The following is a 6,000-nucleotide window of genomic DNA, read 5'->3' as shown; positions in this document are numbered from 1 at the left end:
GATGCCCTGATAAGAACGCGGTGCACACGACACGCTGGGAAGCTGCTTATCATCACTACAGCCAGGCGGGCTGAAGGGCACGTACTCCTCCCTCCCCTGGCGGGAGGGACAAGCGGTGCAAGACGACCCAGCTGTGTGGTGGGGCAGGTGTTGGTGGCCAGTGTGACTGACTGGTGGGGGGCTGGTGGGCAACACTTGGCCAGACTGCCTCTTATTGCACGGGAATCGGGCGGCTTGCCTATATATATATATATATATATATATATATATATATATATATAGATAGATAGATAGATAGATAGATGGGTGTTCTTGGACTCCACCTGGAGTGAAAAGTAACATTTTGGCGAGACTGTAGGATAGAGAGGAAAGGTCTCGTCCAAGAACTTACACAACGTATATCAGACATGATGGCATTAGATTAGCTTTATCGTGTGGTGGTGGTGTTAGTGTTGTGGTGTCGGGGGGTATGAAAGATGGGTGGGTCGTGGGTTGTGAAGAGGTTGTATGAAGGGTGGGTCGTGGGTGGTGGTGGTGGTTAGGTTGTGGTGAGGTTGTATGAAGGGTGGGTCGTGAGTGGTGGTGGTTAGGTTGTGGTGAGGTTGTATGAAGGGTGGGTGGTGAGTGATGGTGGGTTGTTGTGAAGTGTATGAACGGTGGGTTGTGAAGAGGTGTATGAAGGGTGGGTCGTGAGTGGTGGTGGTGGGTTGTGTTGAGATGTATGAAGGGTGGTCGTGAGTGGTGGTGGTGGGTTATGGAGAGGAGAGGTGTATGAAGGGTGGTGGGTCGTGGATGGTGGTGGTGGGTTGTGGTGAGGTGTGTGAAGGGTGGGTCGTGGGGGTGGTGGTGGGTTGTGGTGAGGTGTATGAAGGGTGGGTCGTGGTGGGTGGTGGGTGGCTACGTATTAGTCCCGCCGTCACCAACCGTTGCGTAATGACATGATCCTCTCTCTCTCTCTCTCTCTCTCTCTCTCTCTCTCTCTCTCTCTCTCTCTCTCTCTCTCTCTCAGTAGGCAGCCTGGTCCAGCAAGGATGACTGACGGCTGGGGCGCAGTGAGCCAGCAGCCACCACCACCACCGCACTTCAGTGGCTGTCGAGTCTCACCCCTCTGGCTCGGGGAGCTGGCCTCCCTCCTGCCTCACCCACGCGTGGGCTGCTGGCTGGCACTCGGGGCGTCCAGACACACACACACACAGCCTCCCTCTCCCTTCTGCCTCACACGACTCGCCCCCTTTTTTTGTTGCCCCTTAGCTTCACCTGCGGTGAGCGCTACGTCTCCCGGCATAACCAAGTCGCAAGGACTCGTAAGTGTATAAGTACTCAATCGTTAAGTATGTAAGTAATCGCCTTCTATATTATCTAACCTACATCCATTAGGGTCGGGGTCAAAGGGCAAAGGGTGGGTGGGTTAAAGATTAACATTATCAGATCTGGAATTTGATGATAAGTTATCAGTACGCGGTATATGGGTGATGGCGGGGAGGGAGGGAGGGAGGAATGGTGGGGGGAACCCATTGTGATGGGGGTGAGGGGCCATCCACGCCACATTCGCGGTCTAGCCACACGCACGTGTGTGTGTGTGTGTGTATGGGTCAAGTGTCCAGACGAGCGAGCGCCGTCGAGCCCCAGGATCCATTCACCTTCAGGAGGAGGAGGAGGAGACTACACAGTCCTTCGAAAGAGAGAGGACTACCGTGGTGGTGGGAGCGTGTGTTGCTTGACACTTTTGCTGCATGCATCCACCCCTAAAAAAAAAAAAACCATTCACACGTATGCAAATCGGATGATGGGAAAGGTATGTGAACTCGCAAAGCCACATCAGTGAACATGTGATTGTAATGTATTGATTACGGAAGATGTGGCCACCCTCCCTTAGTACCGTGACCGGAACCAGACCGTCCCGTGACCGGAGTGTGTGTGACCGTCCAGTATGGGTAAAGCCGTGAGATAGACACTGACGTGCTCCCCCGGCTCCAGCACCATTGCTTCATCAGGGGTCCGTCTTTGTTTGTGTGCGCGGGAGCCACGAGTTGTTATCATTACAGCACAAGGACTTCTTCACATGGAGGAGACGAGGATGATTGTTACGGTGGTCACAGTAGCTCAGGATGTACGAGACAACGGTACATGATGTCTTGGGCGGCCGTGACGGTCGTCTTCGTACCGTCCCGTGAAGACAACCGGTCCATATCCACGGGTGAGGTCGTGGACGGCCGTGACGCAATGTACATAAGCTCAGAGTAACTGAATGACCCAAGTGTCGTAGGTGAGGCATGGTCCCACTCAGGCTCGTCTGGTGTCACAACTTCTGGTCTTAATCAGCGTTATCACGCTCCTCCTCCTCCTCCTCTTCCTCCTCCTCCTCCTCCTCCTCCTCCTCCTCCTCCTCCTCTTCCTCTTCCTCCCTCTTCCTTCCACCCAATTTTTTTTCTTTTCTTTTCCTTTTTAATCACGCCATTTCCTTCGTCGTGTACCTGCTCAGCCGACCTTACCTGTTCCCTGCGTCAGTGCCTTCGTCGTCGTGTTTCACCGCCCGGGGCGCCGCAAGCGTCGGCTGGGGGAGAGGGTGATTTTGATCTCCGGCGGGAGTGTTATGAGAGAGAGGGAACCCCCCCCCCCCCCCATCCCGGGTCTGTCCTGCTGTCCCCGGGGGCGGGAGCAGAGAGGGGGAGCACCGGGTCTGTCCTGCTGTCCCCAGGGGGCGGGAGCAGAGAGGGGGAGCACCGGGTCTGTCCTGCTGTCCCCGGGGGGCGGGAGCAGAGAGGGGGAACACCGGGTCTGTCCTGCTGTCCCCAGGGGGCGGGAGCAGAGAGGGCGAGCACCGGGTCTGTCCTGCTGTCCCCGGGGGGCGGGAGCAGAGAGGGGGAACACCGGGTCTGTCCTGCTGTCCCCAGGGAGCGGGAGCAGAGAGGGTGAGCAGGTTTTGATACATCACGTGCGACTGAGGAAGGACGCACGCTCCCTGAAGGTGGACGAATTCTGTACGTGTTGAGTACGTACGTAGTAGCAGTAGTAGGGATGTTCGAAAGCCATCTTTGTGTGTGTGTGTGTGTGTGAGAGAGAGAGAGACGCTAGAGGGAAAGTGTCGTTGTACTTTACACACACGCACACGTCATGTGTTGATTATAGGTGATGGATGTTGTTCTTGTCTTATCTCTGAATGTTGTCTGGATTTTCATCTGTTGTTTTAGCAGCGATAAGAAGAGACAAGAGCGGTCGTAGTGTCCATCCAGTGGACGAGGCTACACGTGATTATGAGAACACTGGTAGTTCGATCCCCCAACTGGAGAGTACTCACGAAGAGACCTGTGGTACAGCAGGTACTGTGAGGCGGCGGAGCAGAGACAGGAATTGGGAGTAGAGACAGGAATTGGAAGTAGAGAAAGGAATTGGGAGTAGAGAAAGGAATTGGAAGTAGAGAAAGGAATTGGGAGTATAGAAAGGAATTGGAAGTAGAGACAGGAATTGGAAGTAGAGAAAGGAATTGGGAGTAGAGAAAGGAATTGGGAGTAGAGAAAGGAATTGGAAGTAGAGAAAGGAATTGGAAGTAGAGAAAGGAATTGGGAGTAGAGAAAGGAATTGGAAGTAGAGAAAGGAATTGGGAGTAGAGAAAGGAATTGGAAGTAGAGAAAGGAATTGGGAGTAGAGAAAGGAATTGGAAGTAGAGAAAGGAATTGGGAGTAGAGAAAGGAATTGGAAGTAGAGAAAGGAATTGGGAGTAGAGAAAGGAATTGGAATAGAGAAAGGAATTGGGAGTAGAGAAAGGAATTGGGAGTAGAGAAAGGAATTGGGAGTAGAGAAAGGAATTGGGAGTAGAGAAAGGAATTCGAGTTGAGAAAGGAACTGGGAGCAGAGAGAGGAATTGGGAGTAGAGAAAGGAATTGGGAGTAGAGAAAGGAATTGGGAGTAGAGAAAGGAATTGGGAGTAGAGAAAGGAATTCGAGTTGAGAAAGGAACTGGGAGCAGAGAGAGGAATTGGGAGTAGAGAAAGGAATTGGGAATAGAGAAAGGAATTGGAATAGAGAAAGGAATTGGGAGTAGAGACAGGAATTCGAGTAGAGAAAGGAATTGGAATAGAGAAAGGAATTGGGAGTAGAGACAGGAATTGGGAGCAGAGAAAGGAATTCGAGTTGAGAAAGGAACTGGGAGCAGAGACAGGAATTGGGAGTAGAGACAGGAATTGGGAGTAGAGAAAGGAACTGGGAGTAGAGACAAGAATTCGAGTAGAGAAGAGAGGCATTGGAGCTAGTATTGATGGAGGTATGCATGGCATGGTTCACGTAACACACCATACGTTATCTGAGAGGACGCAATCTTTGTGTGTGTGTCAACGCCTCTCTTAATCTGGCTGGTGGCTTCATTAGGTCGCGAGCGAGCACGGGGCGGTTGGCTGGCTGTACTCGTCCACCTCGTTGTGATTGGCTAATCCTCCTCGGCAAAGGGGGCAAGAGAGCAAGGGAGGGAGGGCGATGCGTTCTCCTCCTCCTCCTCCTCCTGGCTCCGGACTCAGCTGGAGTGTGGTGTGCGACTCGCTTCCACCAGTGTCCCTCCCCTCCCTCGCGACTCTTTCGTTCGCCTCGCGCCTCCTTCATTAGAGAGATCGTGTGGAAGGAGACGCTTGACTCTACCCGTCTGCTTTACTGCTTTTGATCTTTCTCGTCGCTTTAAAAGTAAGCGATGGTGCGTATATGTACTCTCATTGGCTCCTCTCTCTCTCTCTCTCTCTCTCTCTCTCTCTCTCTCTCTCTCTCTCTCTCTCTCTCTCTCTCTCTCTCTCTCGAAATTGAGCCACGGTGCTGCGTATGCACTCTCAATAACTCTCTCTCTCTCTCTCTCTCTCTCTCTCTCTCTCTCTCTCTCTCTCTCTCTCTCTCTCTCTCTCTCTCTCTCTCTCTCATTAAGGGTGACCTAATTAGCATAATTAGCATGTTTTCTCTTAATGACGCTTCTACTGTCTCATTAGGAAGAATAACAGGGGCTTTTTTTTTTTTTATTTTTCTAAAGCCGTTCTTCACACAGGGAGACATCGAAGTGGCGTCTCTACTCGAACTCGTGTTCTTCGCCAGCTGTCTTCGCCCCGACGTTGCCACCCTTGGTGATTATCATGGCCGGGCCTTTGACCAGGCTGACCCGTATGGGTTAGGTCGCAGGCAAGGCCAACATACCCAAGGGTTCTTAGCCGTCATGCCAGAGGGCCTTACCGCCGTGCTTAAGGGCCGTACCGTCCTGCTTAAGGGTCGTACCGTCGTGCTTAAGAGTCGTACCGTCGTGCTTAAGAGTCGTACCGTCGTGCTTAAGGGCCGTACCGTCGTGCTTAAGGGTCGTACCGTCTTGCTTAAGGGCCGTACTGTCGTGCTTAAGGGCCGTACTGTCGTGCTTAAGGGTCGTACTGTCGTGCTTGAGTCGTACCGTCGCGCTTAAGGGCCGTACCGTCGTGCTTAAGGGCCGTACCGTCGTGCTCAAGGGTAAATGTAATGATGCCCAATTGAAGGTCTGGTCGTCGAAGTCGACTGTCGCCAGCTCCTCTGACCTCTCTCCATGCTGGTGAGCTGAGGGCGGCGGCTCTCACGGAGAGGGGTCAGGTCATCTGTACTTACGTCAACATCTCTGGTCTGGTCTGTCTCTACTCGAACATCGGGTATAGGAGATATATTACCATGGCGGCCGTCGGTCGGGCCACCAGCATCACTTCTCTGGGGGGGGACTATGAGGTCAGGTGAGGATCACCCTCCGCTGTGACCTTGCCTACCAAGCCAGGGGCGTCGTCAGTACGCATTGTGGAGGGATGGCGCGTCGCTAACCAGGTTAACCACGGACGGGTTAAAACACTCGTAGGACAGATCAAGGTTAACAGACGTCTGTGAGGAAGTTTAATGATCAACACTGAAGAGATGTGATAGTATGAGGGATCCAGGAACAGGAGGGAGGAACCCATGCAGCTACGTACAGGAGGGAGGAACCCATGCAACTACGTACAGGAGGGAGGAACCCATGCAGCTA

General features: G+C 52.8%; 1 protein-coding gene across 9 annotated transcripts in view; it reads left to right on the top strand.

The window, feature by feature from the left end:
• LOC139756091 (phosphatidylcholine:ceramide cholinephosphotransferase 2-like) overlaps positions 1 to 6,000 on the top strand; it is a 396,755-nt gene that overhangs the window by 283,937 nt on the left and 106,818 nt on the right. The window contains exon 1 of one of the 9 annotated variants that reach the window (XM_071675134.1): positions 1,659 to 1,795. The exons of the other annotated variants lie outside the window; for them this stretch is intronic. The gene's annotated coding sequence lies outside the window, so the exon portion shown is untranslated. Of the gene's footprint in view, positions 1 to 1,658; positions 1,796 to 6,000 lie in introns of those variants that run through there. 9 annotated transcript variants of the gene reach the window in all.

The sequence above is a fragment of the Panulirus ornatus genome, chromosome 20 (assembly GCF_036320965.1).
Source record: "Panulirus ornatus isolate Po-2019 chromosome 20, ASM3632096v1, whole genome shotgun sequence".
Classification (NCBI taxonomy): domain Eukaryota; kingdom Metazoa; phylum Arthropoda; class Malacostraca; order Decapoda; family Palinuridae; genus Panulirus; species Panulirus ornatus.
The sequence above is the reverse complement of the archived record's forward strand: the minus strand, read 5'-3'. Positions and strand labels throughout refer to the sequence as shown.